Genomic DNA, 19,563 nt, shown 5'->3' with positions numbered 1-19,563 from the left:
CCTTTTAGCTGACTTTATTGATAAAATTATAGTTAACATTTATTAAACGATCCTAAGAGCTTTATATTCATTATCTTGTATCTTATTTAACCCTTACACTACCCTATAAGATACTATTTTATTTCTGTATTACAGATAGAGTGATTGAGACTTTGGGAGGTTAAATATACCCTAGGACACTCCACTAATAAAATCAAGGTCAGACTGACCCCAAAACTTTTGCCTTTATACTCTGCTGCCTCTCATTGAATGAAAATTCAATTCGTAGTTCTGTATGTACTTGATAGCTGACTGGCTGTAGCAGCTCTTAATGCCTTAGGAATTTCTGCCAGCTAAAATGATTTCAACAAATTTCCTTTCTCTCATCCAATATCTGCTGAACACTTAATGTTTATCTTTGGAAGCAGGCGTTAAGATAGATTCAGGGTTGTGTAAATCATGCTGTTTGCTACCAAAGACTTTACATTTCTTTTGTGGGCTAATTGAACATTCTTCCCATCCTCCAACTTTTTATTTAATAAAATTTTCAACCTAAAGAAAAAGTTAAAAAATAGCACAATGGACACCTACATACTCTTTGTCAGAGTAACCAGTTATTATTCCACATATGCTTTCTGTCTCTTTTTGTGTTTTTTTTTTTTTTGCGGTACGCAGGCCTCTCACTGTTGTGGCCTCTCCTGTTGTGGTGCACAGGCTCTGGGCACGCAGGCTCAGCGGCCTTGGCTCACGGGCCCAGCCGCTCCATGGCATGTGGGATCTTCCCGGACCGGGGCACGAACCCGTGTCCCCTGCATCGGCAGGCGGATTCTGAACCACTGCGCCACCAGGGAAGTCCTCTATGTGTGTTTTTATGAACCATTTAAAAGTGAGTTGGTAGACATGTTACCTTAAATATCTCAGCATGTATCGTCTTTTTTTGTTTGTTTTTGGCCGTGCCGCTCACCTTGCGAGATCTCAGTTCCCCGACCAGGGATTGAACCCGGGCCACAGCAGTGAAAGCCTGGAGTCCTAACCACTGGACCACCAGGGAACTCCCTGTATCTAAGAATAAGAACATTCTATGTAATTAAATGCTATTATCACATTTAAGACCCTTCACATTAATTCATTGTCATTTAATAAAAACTGCATATTCAAAATTTCCCAGTTGTTCCTCCAAAATGTATTTTATAACTTTTTTCTTCTGACCCAGGACTGAATCAAGATTCACTCATTGCTTTTGGTTGTTATATCTCTCTAAATCCAGAGCAGCGCCTCCCCCGCAACCCCGCCTTTTTTTGTTCTTATTACATTGATTTTTTTTGAAAAGTCTGGGTGGTTTGTCTTGTTCAGGGCTTCTCAAACTTTGTACCTCAGAGTCCCTTGAGGATCTGTTTAAAATGCAGATTATGACTCACTTGTCCAGAGTGGGGTCTGAGATTCTATATTTCGAACAAGCTCCCAGGTGATGGGATTCTGGTCTTTGGACCACTTTTGAGTAGCAAGACTGTGGACTAATTGTCTGATGGCTTTCTCTTCATTAATTCAGTGTAAAAGCTTTTGGGGTATGTTACACAGGCAATGCTGTGTGCTTCTTACTGCATCACAGCAGTCACATAATATCAGGTTGCTCTCTGTTGCTGATGCTAAGTTTCACCACTTGATTAAGAGGGTGACTGCCAGATGTCTCCACTGTAAAGGTGCATTTTTTTCCTTTATAATTTCCCTTTGTAATTTTTAAATTAAAAATTAAGTAATCTGTGGAGTAATACTTCAAGACTACACAGATATCCTGTCACCCATTAACTCTTCACCCAGTGTTTTTCACATGACGGAGATGAGCTCTGCCTTCGGAATGGTGCAAAGTGATGATTTTCTAGTTCTTTTTTTTTTTTTTAAGATGAACTGTGTTAGACTCCATTACCGTCATTATTCTTTTGATGCTCAAATTGTCCCAAATTTGGCCTGTGGGAACCCCTGCCAAGCCAGCTCCTGTGTGTCTTTGACATCCTCCTAGCAAACCCGCCCCCCAATCAGTTTTTGAGCATCTCTGTGCTTTCTGGCACAAGATGTCCCAGGTTTTCACCTTGAATTGCTCCTGCCCCAGTCATGGAATCACTAGTTGAATACTTTTGTTTAAGACTCTTAATGGCTAAACATTGCCATAATTTCTTCTTAATGATTCCTTCTGACTGTAATTCTAGACTAATAGAAGGAAGATTTGTTAATTTTCTCTGCTGACAAAGATTTAGAACTCAGAGCAAACGTTCTCCTCGGAGAATGTTATACTGCAGGAGGAGTTTCAGGCTCCAGACTGGTGAGAATAACAAAGAGTAGTTATACATTTAATTACCATAATTCACAAAGCAACTGAATATATTCACAGAAGGATTGGGACATTTTATGACAAGAGAAATTGTCTCCTTTTCTCTTTCCAGGTGTTCTCCCCTTTCCTCGCTGCAGCTCCCCAATTCTGTATCCCATTTTTTTGTCATCTGCCTTTCACCTTTAAGCTATTGATTTAACATAATAACATTGTGACCATTTATGGAATGATTACCCTATTGTCAGGCACTTGTAGGCCTGTTACACTCACAGCACTCAACAATCTTGAAAGGATATCACCAATTTGAAGATGGAGAAGCTCAGGATGAGAACCATATCCATGGTTAACAGGCAGTGAAAGAAGGCTTATGGCTGGATTGGTTCAGGGTTTAGCTTTGGTAATATTGGTGAAGCAGAAGGGGCAGAGATGGATCCAGAGCATTTCTGGTAGATTGAAGTAGAACCAACTCTTTTTGGGACTAGAGGAAACAAATTAAGAATAGTGGATAAGTTAAGTGTGTAGGTACAGCAAAGAGTTTTTCTCTGAAGAGCCGGAGAATTTTCAAATTGGTCATTTGAAAGTGAGAGAATGTTTGATAGTCTGAGAGCGCTTAAGGACAATTTTAAGCCTTGGAAGTTTGGATTATTTGTGGGAGAACTGAGGAGAGTATCTCTGGGTGGTGCTGAAGTCCCAACAACTACACTTGTAAGGGCATTGATCTGTGAGCCATTTTCAGCAGTCCCGGGCCATCTAGGTAGAGAGAAGGCAGCTGGATGGGATGGGATGAGATTTTGCTAGGGTGGTACCGTCGAGGGAAAAGGGAAGACAGGAGTTGAGGGTGTAGGTGAGAGGGTGGCTTAATTAACGGACCATGAGATCAAGGTTGGTAGAAGGAAGTAAAGATGGGTAGGAGCTCACAGATAAGGAGACAAGGGAGATAAAAGTGGACCGGAATCTCAGTGAGGTTGGAGAGCAAGCATAAACGGAGTGAGAGTGATTAGTGTCTATTAGCGATTCGATTTGAGAGACGGAGGTATCTGGAGTGGTGAAAAAATCCAGAGTATGAGAGTTAAGCAGATGAAGAAACTGAGAGCCTAAATTGCTAGGTGGTCATCCACAGAGCTAATTAGAGTGTCCATATGATAATTTTTAAAAATAATAACTGCAACCACATTATGGAATGCTTACCAACTGCCAGGCTGGTGATGAAGTCTCTGAGTCCGGTGCCAAATTCTTAATAAACGTTCAGATGCCTGGGACAACACAAGGTGATAGCAAAGAGGAGTCAGCAAACTATGGCCCACAGACCAAGTCCACCCTTCCACTTTTTTTTTTTTAATATTTATTGATTTATTTTGGCTGCACTGGGTCTTAGCTGCGGCATGTGGGATCTTTGTTGCAACATGCGGGATCTTTTAGTTGCAGCATGCGGACTTCTTAGTTGTGGCATATGGGCTCTTAGTTGCGGTGTGCATGCAGGATCTAGTTCACTGACCAGAGATCGAACCCAGGCCCCCTGCATTGGGAGTGTGGAGTCTTACCTGCTGGACCACCAGGGAAGTCCCTCTACCAATTGTTTTTATAAATAAAGTTTTATTGGAACACAGCTACAGTCATTCATTTCTATTCGGGCATACCTCGTTTTATTGCACTTTGCCCTATTGCGTTTTTTTAAGAAATTGAAGGTTTGTGGCAGCAATGCGTCGAGCAAGTCTATTGGTGCCATTTTTCCAACAGCATTTGCTCACTTTGTGTCTCTGACACATTTTGGTAATTCATGCAGTATTTCAAACTTTTTCATTATTATTGTATTTGTTATGGTCATTCATGATCAATGGTCTTCGATGTTACTATTGCAAAAAGATGATGACTCACTGAAGGCTTAGATGATGGTTAGGATTTTTTAACTAAGGTATGTACATTTTTTAAAGCTATAATGCTATTGCACACTTAATAGACTACAGTATAATGTAAACATAACTTTTAAAACAATTTTTATTGGAGTATAGTTGATATACAATGTTGTGTTACTTTTTGCTGTACAGCAAAGTGAATCAGTTATACATATATCCACTCTTTTTTAGATTCTTTCCCCATATAGGTCATCACAGAGTATTGTTTTTTGTTTTGTTTTGTTTTTTTCTTTTTGACCACACTGTGCAGCATGCAGGATCTTAGTTTCCCAACCAGGGATCGAACCCATGCCCCCTGCAGTGGAGCGTGGAGTCTTAACTACTGGACTGCCTGGGAAGTCCCATTACAGAGTATTGAGTAGAGTTCTCTGTGCTATATAGTAGGTCCTTATTAGTTATCTATTTTATATATAGTAGTGTATATATGTCGATTCCAATCTCCCAATTTATCCCTCTCTCCCTTCCCCCCTGGTAACCATAAGATCGTTTTCTACATCTGTAACTCTATTTCTGTTTTGTAAATAAGTTCATTTGTACCATTTTTTTAGATTCCACAAACATAACTTTTTACATGCACTGGGAAACCAAAAAATTTGTATGACTCTCTTTATTGTGATATTTGCTTTATTGTGGTGGTCTGGAACTGAACCAAACATGTATGCCTGTCTTGTCTGTGGCTTCTTTTGCCCCGCAGAGTTGGGTAGGTACAAAAGAGACCATGGGCCCGCGAAACCTAAACTATTTACCATCTGGCCCTTTACACAAAACAATTTGCTGACCCCTGGTATATATGAACAGCATAAGCCTCAGTTGAGGTGGAGAAGTAGCAACTTTGAAGGCGCAGTGGGGACTAGGAAAAGGTCTCTCCTTTCCCCTCAGTCCTATAGCATGCTTTGAGAGAATGAGCAGATACCACTTCAGAACTAAGTAAGGGAACTTCCCTGGTGGTCCAGTGGTAAAGAATCTGCCTCACAATGCAGGGGATGCAAATTCGATCCCTGATCAGGGAACTAAGATCCCACATGCTGGAGGGCAACTAAGCTCGCATGCCTCAACTAGAGAGCTTGCATGCCGCAAACTACAGAGCCCACACGCTCTGGAACTTGCATGCCACAACTACAGAGCCCATGCGGTCCTGGAGCCTGTGCGCCACAACCAGAGAGAGAAAACCCGCACGCCACAACTAGAGAGGAGCCCACACACACGCTGCAACGGAAGATCCCTCATGCCTCAAGGAAGATCCTGTGTGCTGCAACTAAGATGTGATGCAGCCAAAAATAAATAAATAATAAATAAATCTTAAAAAAAAAAAGAACTAAGTAAGGAGTCATTGATGATCTTAGGAAGAGCAGTGTCAATAATACACCGAGGGCCAAAGCCAGCCAGGTTATAACAACTGAGTGAACACACATTGAGGTTAAACTCTCCTTTTGAGAAGTTTAGATGAAAACAGGAAGAAGGCAATGGGATAGTGGTGACTAGAGTTTGGTAGAGGTCAAGGGACGGTTTAGGGAGATGGGAGAGATGTGCATGTTCATAAGGTGAAGAAAGGGTTGTCAGTAAAGATAAAAATGTTGAATAAGCAGGACAAGTAGTAGAGAGAATGCATTACTGATGAGCAAGGTTCAAAAGTAGGAGGGGGTTGCCAAAAAGCACAGATGGGGAGGTTAGAAATGAAAGAAACCTCTCTGAGACTAGAAAAGAAAGAAGATGGGTGTGGATACAGATATAGATGGGAGGCAAGAAGGCTGAGGGTAATGACATGTGCTATGTTCAGTGGGATGCAAGGTGAGAGATGGGCATCAGTGGAGGACTAGAGAGAGTGAAGAAGGCTTGGGATGGTGCTTGAGAGGAATGACAGAGATGCTAACTCAAGCAGAAGGATGTGGCAGGGAGTGGGGTGCTGAGACTTGAATCATTGAAGTTGTAGGCATCGCTCTCCGTAAATACGTGGTTTAATATTTTTCCAACGGAGCATGGCTCACCCAGAGTAGTAGTGAAGACAAAAGGTAGCATTGGTTCAGATTTTGGGTTTTGTTGGTTAGATGTGGCAACGTAATAGGGAGCAGAGGAAGGTAGTTCTGATAGAATAGTTAACACAATCACCATGGGGCCCAAACTAGATAGGGAAGGAAATAAGGCCAGAGAGCACTTGTCTGGGAGGGCTCGGGCTCGTAGTCTCACTGTGGAGTAAAGGAGAAGGTACAGTGACAATAAAGGAATGAAAACTGGAAGGCTGAGGTCAGAGAGCAGGTGACTAAAAATTTGAGACTAAGATTTCAGAGGACAAGCCATTCTGGGCCCTGTCCAGATCCAGGGTAGGGCTCTCAGGGTGTGGCATGTGCCCCAGGGTAAGGTTCAGCTCCAGAGTGTCATTTCCCACAAATTTTTCATCTTGTGTTTTTTTTTTGCATACTATGTGTGTTAATTTGCTAGGGCGGCCATAACAAAATACCACAGACGGAGTGGTTTAACCAACAGAAATTTATTTTTGCACAGTTCCAAGAATCAAAGTATAGGCAGGTTTGGTTTCTCCTGAGGTTTTTTTTCTCTCCTTGACTTGCAGATGGCCCCCCTCTTTGTTTGTCCTCACAAAGACTTCCCCTGTGCTCAGGCATCTACAGGTGTCTCTTTGTGTGTCCAAATTTCTTTTTCACATGAGAACACCAGTCAGATTGGATTAGGGCCCATCCTTATAATCTCATTTTACCTTAATCACCTCTTTAAAGGCCTTATCTTCAAATACAGTCACATTGAGAGGTACTAAGGGTTAGGACTTCAACATACAAATTCTGAGGAGGCCACAGTTCAGTCTATAACACCATTCATTGCAAATATGTATTAAAACTATATTGTGTTCAGCATTTTAAGTTATTTTGTACTGGGAACAAACAGCTGGAACTTCTTTCAATATTACTTTTTAAAGCTTGTTTATAATTTGGGAATGTGAGGTATAAACCAAGGAGTAAGTACTAATCCATGTTGAGTTTGTCTACTTAAGAAAAATGTATGATTTCAGCTCACCTCCATAAGCATCTAAAAAGAGCATTATCAAAATTGTTTCAGGCTTATATGTTTTTACCAAGTAGTACGCTTTTGTTCAAAACAAAATAAATGAGATGGCACCCTTTAATGAGATGGTTCTCAGCCTCAGCTGCTTGTTATAATAGTTCAGGGGATGTTTAAAAATTACTGATGCTCAGACCCCACCCCCTAGAGATTTTGGTTTTAAGGGTACAGTTCAGTGGTATTAAATACATTCACATTATTGTGCAGCCGTCACCACCATCCATCCCCATAACTCTTTTCATCTTGTAAAACTGAAACTCTATTAAACAATAACTCCTCATTCTCCCCTCCTCCCATCCTCTGGCAACCACCATTGTACTTTCTGTCATTATGGTTTTGACTACAAGTACCTCGTATAAGTGGAATCATACAGTATTTGTCTTTTTGACTGACTTATTTCATTTAGCATAAGGTCCTCCAGGGTCATCCATGTTGTAGCGTATCACAGAATTCCCTTCTTTTTTAAGACTGAATAATATTCTATAGTATGCTTATACCACATTTTGTGTATCCATTCTTCCATCAGTGGACGCTTGGGTTGCTTCCACATTTTAGCTATTGTGAATAATGCTGTTATGAACATGGGTTTTTGAGACCCTGCTTGCAATTCTTTTGGATATATACTGAGAAGTGGAATTGCTGAGTCATATGCTACATCTATTTTTAATATTCTGAGGAACCTCCATACTGTGTTCCACAGTCGCTGTATTCTTTTACATTCACACCAATAGTGGGCAAGGGTTCCAATTTCTCCACATCCTTGCTAACACTAGTTGTTTTCCGTTTCTTTTTGGTAGTAGCTATCCAAATGGGTGTGAGGTGGTGTCTCATTGTAGTTTTGATTTGCATTTCTCTAATGATTAGTGATGTTGAGCATCCTTTCGTGTGCTTATTGGCCATTTGGCTGTCTTCTTTGGAGAAATGTCCATTCAAGTCCTTTGCCCATTTCTGAATGGGGCTTGGGGTTTTTGTTGTTGAGTTTTAGGTTTTTGTTGTTGAGTTTTCTCTGTATTTCGATGTTTTTCCCTATATATGATTTGCAAATATTTTCTTCCATGCTGTGGGTTGCCTTTTTATTCTGTTAATAGTGTCTTTTGATGCACAAAATGTTTTAAATTATCATGAAGTCCAATTTGTTTATTTTTTCTTTTGTTTCCTATGCCTTTGGCATCATATCTAAGAAAATCATTGCCAAATCCAATGTTGTGAAGCTTTTGTTCTGTTTTTGTCTCTCAGAGTTTAATTGTTTTAGATCTTACATTTAGGTCCTGGCTCCATTTTGAGTTAATTTTTGTATATGGTATTAGGTAAGGGTCAAACTTCATTTTTTTGTGAGTAGATATCCAGTTTTCTCAGCACCATTTGTTGAAAAGACTGCCCTTTCCCAATTGAATGGTCTTGGCACTCTTGTTAAAAGTCATTTTTAACATATATGAGAGGGTCTGGATTTATTTCTGTTCCATTGGTTTGTATGTCTATTTTTATGCCAATACCACACTGTTTTAATTACTGTAGCTTGATAGTAAGTTTTGAACTCATTAAGCGTGGCTCCTCCAGTTTTGTTTTTGATTTTCCAGGATTGTTTTGGCTATTCAGGGTCCCTTGAGATTCCATTTGAATTTTGGGATGGGTTTTTCTATTTCTGCCACACACACACAAAAAAAGTCATTGGGATTTTGATAGAGATTGTATTGATTCTGTAGATTGCTTTGGGTAATGTTGACATTTTAACAGTATTGAGTCTTCTGATTCATGAACATGGGATTTATTTCCATTTATTTACTTTCAGCAGTGTTTTGTAGTTTTCATTGTACAGGTTTTTCACCTCCTTGGTTAAGTTTATTCCTAGGTATTCTTTTTGATGCTATTATAAATAGAACTGCTTCTGTAATTTTCTTTTCAGATTGTTCATTATTAGTCTATAGAAATGCAACTGATTTTTGTGTGTTGACTTTATATCCTGCTACTTTGCTAAATTGATTTATTACTTCTGACTGTGTGTGTGTGTGTGTGTGTGTGTGTACTTTTATGGTTTTCTCTATATAAGATCATATAATCTGCAAACAAGGAAAATTTTACTTCTTTTCCAATTTGGATGCCTTTTGTTATTATTTTTTTTCCCCTTGCTTAACTGCTCTGGCTAGAACTTCCAGTAGTGTGTTAAGTAGAAGTGGTACAAGGGGGCATCGTTGCCTTGGTCCTGATCTAGTCCTGAGGAAAAGCTTTCAGTCTTTCACCATTGAGTATGATGTTGGCTGTCGGTTTTTATATATGGCTTTTATGTTGAGTTAATTTCCTTCTATTCCTAGTTTGTCAAGTATTTTTTGTTTTTCTGTTTGCTTTTTTAATGAGTGTCAAATGTTGTTAAATGCTTTTTCTGCATTATTTGAGATGATCATGTGTTGTTTTCCTTTGTTCTGTTTATGTGGTGTATTATATTGATCAATTTTCATATATTGAACATCCTTGCATTCCAGGAATAAAGCCCACTTGGTCATGGTGAATAGTCCTTTTAATATGCTGCTGAATTTTGCTTGCTAGTATTTCGTTGAAGATTTTTACATCAGTATTTATAGTTTTCCTTTCTTGTAGTTTAAAGACACTTTAGTATCAAGTTAACACTGGCCTCGAAGAATGAGTTGAGAAGTGTTCCCTCCTCTTTAATTTTTTGGAAAAGTTTAAGAAGGATTGGTATTTGTTCTTCTTTAAACGTTGAGTAGAATTCACCTGTGAACCATCAGGTCCAGGACTTCTTTTTGTTGGGAGATTTTTAAATTGCCGATTCCCTTTCCTTACTAGTTATAGGTATATTCAAATTTTCTTTTTCTTGATGATTATACCTCTTTGTCTGCATCTCTGTGATCAGAAGCAGCAGTCTGCAATCAGAGCACAAATCCCCAATATTTGGAGGACAGGGTCCTTTTTGACCACCCTGGCTCCCATAAGCTGTGAGCAGACTGCTTCAGGAACATGTCAGCTGCCTGCCATGTGGCTTGGGATGAGAGGTGGGTAGCTATTGCTGTTCTAAGCGCTAAAACTGATTAACCACTGTTCATCATTTAAGGCTTTCCCTGGAAGTTGCAAGCCTTCAACAGACTTCAGAGTTGCAAATTGTTACAAGATCAGACAGATTCTGTCAGTGCACTGTTGTCTAGTCTGTCTAGGGAGATTGATTCCTGGTGCCATCTTCCCCTCAAATTGATGTGTTTTGACACGTGTATATGCCTGTGGAACTGTCAGTGCTGTCAAGATAATGAATATATCTATCAACGTCAAAAGTTTCCTGCCACTTTATAATGACTCCCTCTTGTACCCACATACCACTCACTCTTGCCACCTCAGATAAACACCATGGGAATCATATAATATATAGTCTTTTTTTGTCTGACTTCTTTAATTCATAATTATTTTGAGAATTCACTTATGTTTTGTGTCTCATTCATTCATTTTTATTGCTGAGTAGTATTCCATTGTGTGGCTGTATCCCAGTTGTAAATTCATTCACCTGTTAATGGATGTTTGGGTTATTTCCAGTTCGGGGCTATTACAAATAAAGCTAATCTTTGTACTTTGTGCATTTTTTTTTTTTTTTCTTTTGCTGTACGCGGGCCTCTTACTGTTGTGGCCTCTCCTGTTGCGGAGCACAGGCTCCGGATGCGCAGGCTCAGTGGCCATGGCTCACAGGCCCAGCCGCTCCACGGCATGTGGGATCTTCCCGGACCGGGGCACGAACCCGTGTCCCCTGCATCAGCAGGCGGACTCTCAACCACTGCGCCACCAGGGAAGCCCTGTACTTTGTGCTTTTGTATTTGTTTCCTAGGGCTGCTGTAACAAAGTACTTCAGCCTGGGTGGCTTAAAATGACAGACATTTATTCTCTCACAGTTCTGGAGGCTAGAAGTCTGAAATCAGGGTGTTGGCAGGACTGGTCTCCTTCTGATGACTCTGGGGAGATTCTTCCCTTTTCCTAGCTTCAGAAACTCCCAGCTTCTGGCAGTGCTTGGTGTTTCTTGGCTTTTAACTGCATCACTCCACTCCTCCTCCTCTTCCCTATGTGTCATCTCTTCTTATAAGGACATCAGCCGTTTGATTTAGGGCCCACTCTATCCCAGTATGACCTCATCTTAACTAATAACATTTGTGAAGATCCCCTTTTGGATAAGATCACATTCCAGGTAGACATGACTTTTAGAGGGGACACTATTTAACCCACTACAACTTTTCTTTCTGTTGGGTACACATCTAGGAGCGGAATGGCCGTGTCTTATGGTAGGTATGTGTGTGGCTTTTTAAGAAGCTGCCAAACTTTTCCAAAGTGGTTGTCCCATTTTATATTTCTACCAGTAGTGTGAGGGGGTTATAGTTGCTCCACATCCTGGCCAGCACTTAACATTAAGGTCAGTCTCTTCACTTATAGCCATTCTAATGGATGTGAAGTGGTATCTCATTGTGGTCTTAATGTACATTTTCCTAATAACTAACAATGTTGAGCATCTTTTCATGTACTGAATTGCTGTCCATATATCTTCTTTGGTGAGGTGGTGTTTAGATCTTTCGCCCATTTAAAAAATTTGGTTGTTTTCTTATTATTGAGTTGTAAGAGTGACTCTAGGTACAAGTCCTGTGTCAGATATATCTTTTGCAAATATTTTATCTCAGTCTGGCTTGCCTTTCATTTTCACAAAATAGAGATTCTGATTTAATTGCTCTGGTTTGGGGCCCAGGCATCAGGGCTTTCAAAAACTCCCAGTTGATTTTAAAGTGCAGTGGGGTCAGAACCACTGCTTCTAGTGTGAGATTTTGAAGAACCCTAATGTGTGCATGACAGCTTCTTTTCTACAGGATAATTTTGGGTGAAAACCATAGTCATAGGCAAACTGTTAGTTTTTCTGTTTTAAAACCTTAATTTACTGTGCTTAGACATCACAACCAGCAGATGGCAATAGTGTAACATGTAAAAGATTATTCTAGGTTGTAGCCAGGTCAGTCAGGTTAAAGGATTTGATGAGCTTCTTTATCTTTCTTAAACTGAAAGATATCTGTGTAATTTTTGTTTGTCAAGTTAGTTATAGTAGATAAAGAGGGGAGCTGTATATGTAAATTTTAAGTAAGTGAAGCAGAACTGCAGATAATATCTGTGTACTACTGATTCAACTACATGAAACTCATTGACATCAATGAAGATAAAAAAGGTGAATTTGGAGCTATGTGGACAGTGTTAGTTTAATATCAGTAAGATTTTTTTCCCTCTCATTTTCCTTCATTCTAACAATAACATTAAATTACAGCCTTTTTTTTCATATTCAGCTGTTCAGGTATGAATTTGTCCTTATTTAATCTTCTTGTTAGGGAAAATTTGAAACATATGCAAAAGTAGAGAGACTAGAATAACAAAATCCTAGCTCAATGATTATCAACTCACGGCCACTCTTATTTCATTTATACTCCCACCGTTCCTCCCTTGCCACTCAGATAATTGTAAAGCAAATCTGAGCTTAATCATTTGTCCTATAAATTGTAAATTCATTTTTAAGCAACTTTCTTTCTATCTCTTATCTTAAGAAATACTCCTTTGTAGAGTGATATTTTTCTTATAGAGTAGGAAATCCTTTAGAACAGCAATTCTCAAACCTTTTGGTCCTAAGACCTTTTTACATTCTTAAAATTAAGGACTCCTGAGAGCTTTTGTTCATGTGGGATTGTACCATTTGATAATTACTGGATTAGAAATTAAAACTGAGAAACTTGAAAAAATATATATATATTTTTTAATTAATTAATTTATTTTTGGTTGTGTTGGGTCTTTGTTGCTCCGTGCTGGCTTTCTCTAGTTGCCATGAGTGGGGGCTACTCTTCGTTGCGGTGCGTGGGCTTCTCATTGTGGTGGCTCCTCCTGCTGCAGAGCATGGGCTCCAGGCATGCGGACTTCAGTAGTTGTGGCGCATGGGCTAAGTAGTTGTGGCTCGTGGGCTCTAGAGCACAGGCTCAGTAGTTGTGGCGCACAAGCTTAATTGCTCCGCGGCATGTGGGATCCTCCCAGACCAGGGCTCGAACCTGTGTCCCTTGCAGTGGCAGGTGGATTCTTAACCACTGTGCCCCCAGGGAAGCCCTAAACATATTTTTAATTTAAAATAACAATATAAAAACTATTACTTGTGAACACAAGTAATATCTTTTCTCAATAATAATTCTGTCATCTAAACAAAAGCAGTATGTGAGAAGAGAGGCATTGTCTTACATATTTATAAATCTTTTAAATTATCTGGCTCAATAGAAGACAGCTGAATTTTTATATCAGCTTCTGTATTCAGTCTGTTGTGATTTGTTATTTTGGTGGAAGCATATGAAGAAAATGGAGGCTCATAGAGATAGGTAGTCTAAAAGGGTGAAAGTATTTTATTGGCATTTCCAGATAATTATTGTTATTCTTCTCTGATATTATACCAAATCTCTACTGCACACTTGTGAGCAAATGAGCATGAAAAAGGCAGATAATATCTTAGTATTATTATAAAAATAGTTTTTAACCTTACAGATCCCTTGAAAAAGTCTTAAAGATGCCCAGGGGTCCTTACACCAGAGTTGAAGAACCACTGCTCTAGAAATACTCTGCTTTAGATGTAGTTTCCTTTTTCTTTCTATTTGAAAAGTTTAAGTAAAATTTATTTTCCTCAATTTTATTATACAAACATATTACAAAGGAAGTTAAAACAAAACAAAAACAATCAATCTTACTACTCAGCATATCTTGTATTTAGTTTCTTTTATCCTCTTTAGTTCTTATTTTTATTTCATCATCTTTCACTTTCCAAAATGGAAAATAATATTTATTAATTATAAAAAATTTTCCGTTGAAATAGACAACTGAAAAGAAAGAAATGGTAGCCCATAGCCCACTATGGTCCTCTCATTTTGAACTTTTAGTGGAGCTCTTTTTTTGGGTAACTTTTGTTTTTTTCTTTTTTGGTGCCGTGACTCGGATTTTTGGGTAACTTTTAATGAAACTTTAATCATAATAGCAGTCCCCCATAATCCTGTGATTTAGAACTTCTTAAATAAGACTTTAATGACTTGGGATTCTGTTTTCTAGAAAAGAAATTGGAGGAAGGCAAATTGCCTGTAGTACATTTAATTGAGTTTTTAGGGTTAAGTTTAAATCAAACCATTTGTTCTGCTTGATAATATCTCTTCAGTTAATTGACAAAAGGGAGGCCTTCTGGTGTTTCTCTTAACTACAGATTTAAGACAGCACATGTGACCCAAATGAAATGTCAGTATAAAAACTGATCTAATGTAGGTTTTTTGTTTTGTTTTTTTAATTGAGAGTGGCAGCTGCAAACTATGAAAGATGTGAACCAGCTGAGCTCTTCATCACAATCTTCAGAACCTTCCACTCTCATCTTCTGTGGGTTTGAAGACTTGGTTATCTCTAAGATGCATATGAGGTTTTCCCCCAGATTTAAAAAAAAAAATGTTGAGTGGTAAATGGCAAACTTCGGGGATTTGGTAGTTAAAAAAAACTGAGAAATTTAACGATTTGCAAAGTATAGTTTTAAAACCATGTGTTTTGAAGTCTGTTTATAAAAAGCCCATTAATGGATAAATGGTCCTCAACTTGCGAACATTTTACCTAGTACATAATTAATCACTAATGCTCTTCCCTACTTCCTCTTCTTCAGCTCCACAATTAAAAACTAGAAAACAGGCATGTGATCTCTGGATCATCCAGGTGTATTGGTGCAAGAATTGTGGCCAAAAATGTGAAACTTCTAGACAAATCAGTGATTTCAGAAGCCCAGGAAGGGTAAAAATGTGAAAAGAGAAGCAGTCTGACTCCTTGCAGTGGCCTTCTTAACATCAAACATTTCCATTTCTTCGTCCTTCATTTGCTCTAAGATAGCACTTGCTGAAATTCTACCACTTGGGATCCAATCATTTTTATGAGAATTACCTTGAAGCAGTGCATTTCCTCCTGATAGCTGGATGAGTTCTGTTTTACAAGGGAAGAAGAATTGTGTGTGGGTGTGGTTGGTTGCTGCTGTTTTAGATTTGGGTGGGTGATTTTTAGACATGGAGAACATTTACTGGGGGCAGCTCCGGAGAGGATGCTCGAGTGGAAGGTCTCATGTAGATTACAGTGCTGGAGGCAGAGGGACAGAAGCACCTTTAGTTGAGGAAGTTTGAACGGGGGAGGAGTGTGCGAGGAGAAACTTATTTTTTTCTTAGGCCAAGGGCAAGAAAGCCTGGTCTTTTTTACACCCTGTGAGCTTTTCTCCCTCAGATCCAGGCTACTACTATTATTATTATTTTTTTTTATTATTTTTTTGCGGTACTCGGGCCTCTCACTGCTGTGGCCTCTCCCGTTGCGGAGCACAGGCTCTGGATGCGCAGGCTCAGCGGCCATGGCTCACGGGCCTAGCCGCTCCATGGCATGTGGGATCTTCCCGGACCGGGGCACGAACCCGCGTCCTCTGCATTGGCAGGCAGATTCCCAACCACTGCGCCACCAGGGAAGCCCTATTATTTTTTAAAATAAATTTATTTATTTAGTTTTGGCTGCTTTGGGTCTTCATTGCTGCGCGCGGGCTTTCTCTAGTTGCGGTGAGCGGAGGCTTCTCTTCGTTGTGGTGTGCGGGCTTCTCATTGCAGTGGCTTCTCTTGTTTTGGAGCTCAGGTTCTAGGCGTGCGGGCTTCAGTAGTTGCAGCATGTGAGCTCAGTAGTTGTGGCTCACGGGCTCTAGAGCGCAGGCTCGGTAGTTGTGGCGCATAGGCTTAGCTGCTTCGCAGCATGTGGGATCTTCCCGGACCAGGGATCAAACCCTTGTCACCTTCATTGGCAGGTGGATTCTTAACCACTGCGCCATGAGGAAAGTCCAAGGCTACTACTATTATTGTTATATTGTAGCCCCATGATATAGTTTGTCACAGAAACCAAGTCATTTTTTATAAATTTGTATTTATGGGAAAAAGTATTTTGAGTTCTAAGTAAACATTTTGTAAGTGATATATATATTTTTTTGCTTGGAAAATGCTTCCTCAGATTTCTGATTCAGTTTTCTTTTACTGTTGACTAAAGGTATCAATTTTTATTGCCTTTTCATTTGTTCTTCCTAGAGAATAGAATAGTATAAATAAGACAGAAGATTAGAAATGATAGCAAATGGGTACTGAAGGCTGACAGCTTACTTCTGAGGGAAGAGAAAACTACCAATGTGAAAGAGCAGCTGCTGAGATGTTGAGAATAATGACAAAGGCCTCCTCCATTCTCTACAGCACCAGACTCCTGATCTTTATACAGATGCCCCTCTTGCATTCTTTCTTATCTCAGTAAATAGAACTTTCTTCTTCTGGTTATTCAGATATCAAAAATGGCAGTCAACCTTGACTCCCCTCTTTCCTTCATACCCCACCGCCAATCTACCAGAAAATCCTGTTGATTTACTTCAGGATATATCTGAACACTTCTCATCAACTTTACTACTACCACTTTGTGATCCAAGGCACCATAATTTCTAGACAAGACAACTTCAGTAGCCTCCTAACTGTTGTCCCTGTTTCCCAGCACCCTGTTGTCAGTCAGAGTGATCCTTTTCAGTGCATGTCAGATCACGTCACTCCCTTGCTTAAAACTCTCCAGTAGCTTTCCAGCTCAGGCTGAAACACAGAATCTTTACAGTGACCTGTAAGGCCCTTCACAATCCTACCCCTGTTAGCCTCTTGGATCGTACTGCGTTCAGCCATACCGGACTCCTTGGTGTTTCTTGGTCCTGCCAGATATGCTTATGCCTCAGGACCTTTGCACTAGCTATTTCCTTTCCTCCAGATATCTGTGTGATTATTCGTCTACCTGCTTCAGCTCTTTTCTTAAATATTGCCTTCTTAGAATGGTTCTTCCTGACCACCCTATTTAAAATTGCATGTATACCCTCACCCAAGCACTCTCCGTTTTCTGTCCCTGATTTATTTTTCTCCATAGCACTTACCACCATCTGGCATACTGTATATTTTATATGCTTTTATTATCTTTTCTCCATATTAGAATAGAAGCTCCATGAGAGTAGGAATTTTTGTTCCCTGCAGTATTCCTATAATTTAGAACAGTGCTTGGCATAAAATGCTCAATTTGTTCAATTAATGAATAATAGTTGCCATTTATTAAATGCTTGCTATGTGTCAGGCAGTGTGCTAGGGTCTTTGTTATTTCTGATCCTTTTGTTAATCCTACAAGGAAGGCAGAATCTCTTTTTTGCTAGGCCTCAGAGAGGTTAAGTGGCTTTGTCGAGCCAAATTGGTTAGTAGCAGAGCTAAGATTAGAACCCAAGTCTGTCTGTCTCCAAAATCTGAGTTCTGTTCCCTATTAAACTTCCCTGTGTTCGTAATGAAATGCTGGGTCCCTAAGAAATTTAGTAAGATATCGTTTAGTGTTCTTTCTTCATTTGATAAAGTATGCAGTGCATTTCTAACAACAGTTTCCATTTTGGATTATCTTCACTTTAAAAGATTAAAATGAAATAAAATTAGATGTCTAAAGGAACATGCCTTAGTTATCTGGAATGTTTACTTGTATGTAAAACACATTATTCCTCCAAAGTATAAGGTAGAAGGGAGTATACTTGTATTTTTGAAGAAGTCTAAGAGATCTTTTCAAATATTAACTCTGCTTAATTTGTTTTAAATGCTTTTTTTCTAAAGCAAACATTTATATAAGGCTTATTATATGCTAGTCACTACTATAAGTACCTTACAACTATTAACTCATTTAACATCATCTTTATAGTAACCATGGGAAAGTTGCTTCATGACTCTTGTTCTGACTGTTGCCAGGCAACCTAGTTATGTGTTAAGAAAAGTCAGATAAGGTCATCTTTTCCTAATGGGGGCAGAGATGAGGGCAGAGCCCTGAAGATAGTACAGGGTAGAAGAGGAGGCTGTGATTTAGGTGACTTAAAGTGCAGAATCTGTATCTAGCACAATGTCAGTCTGGAAAGGAGGAAAGGGACATCAAATCATTGCTGACGTTTTGATAGTATGAAGCTGTTTAGTCTACCTCACTGCCTTTCCTTAATATCTTTTTCAAAATTAATTTTTATTGGAGTATAGTTGATTTACAATGTTGTGTTAGTTTCTGCTGTACAGCAGTGAATCAGTGATACATATACGTATAATCACTCTTTTTTGGATTCTATTCCCATATAAGTCATCACAGAGTATAAGTTGGTAGGTCTCAAGCAGAGCCCATGACACCTCCTTATTATCCAGCACTACTTGTTAGCTATAGGTTGAAGCTTAGCAAGTGGTTCTTCTCCCTCAGGGTTTCAAGAAATAGGAGATAGAAGAGTTAAGAATTTGGTACATGAAAATATCAAACTTGAATCTGATCACCATCTAAAGCCAACTACTAATTTACAGGAAATATATGGGACATATCCAATATTATACCTCAGAGATACAATCATCAAATCCAAGCTAGGAAACTATAAGATAAACAACCTAGTTTTTCCCAATAAATCAATAGTAAGCAGAGAGAAAGAGAGCAAGAGAGAGGGAGAGGGAGAGGGAAAAGACCTATAGATCAAAAGCAATTTATGATTCATCAATCATTTGCAGTGTATGGACTGTCTTAGGCCATTAATTCCTCATCTGAACAGTCAAATAAATCTGAACATCAGTTGTTGGAGATGTTAAGAAATAATTGTTGGGACTTCCCTGGTGGCGCAGTGGTTAAGGATCTGCCTTCCAATGCAGGGGACATGGGTTCAATCCCTGGTCAGGAACTAGACCCCACATGCACGCTACAACTAAGAGTTCTCATGTCGCAACTAAGGAGCCTGCTGGCTGCAACTAAGGAGCCCGCCTGCTGCATCTAAGACCTGACACAACCAAAAATAAATTAAAAAAAAAAAGAAGAGAAATTGTTGGGTTTTTTTAGGTGTAATAATGCCAGTGAGTTGTGGGGCTTTTTTTTGGCCATGTTGGGTCTTCGTTGCTGCGTGCGGGTTTTCTCTAGTTGTGGTGAGTGGGGGCTACTCTTCGTTGCGGTGCGTGGGGTGGGCTCCTCATTGCGGTGGCTTCTCGTTGTGGAGCACAGGCTCTAGGCACACGGGCTTCAGTAGTTGTAACACTCGGGCTCAGAAGTTGTGGCACGTGGGCCCTAGAATGCACAGGCTTCAGTAGTTGTGGCGTGTGGGCTCAGTAGTTATGGCTCCTGAGCTCTAGATCGCAGGCTCAGTAGTTGTGGCTCACGGGCTTGGTTGCTCCACGGCATGTGGGATCTTCC

At 39.6% G+C, this 19,563-nt stretch overlaps 1 protein-coding gene across 1 annotated transcript in view; it reads left to right on the top strand.

Moving 5' to 3' along the window:
- PRORP (protein only RNase P catalytic subunit) overlaps positions 1 to 19,563 on the top strand; it is a 128,317-nt gene that overhangs the window by 5,449 nt on the left and 103,305 nt on the right. The window lies entirely within an intron of this gene.

Source organism: Leucopleurus acutus, assembly GCF_964270905.1.
Source record: "Leucopleurus acutus genome assembly, chromosome: 1".
Lineage (NCBI taxonomy): Eukaryota > Metazoa > Chordata > Mammalia > Artiodactyla > Delphinidae > Leucopleurus > Leucopleurus acutus.
This window is presented reverse-complemented; position numbering and strand designations above follow the sequence as displayed.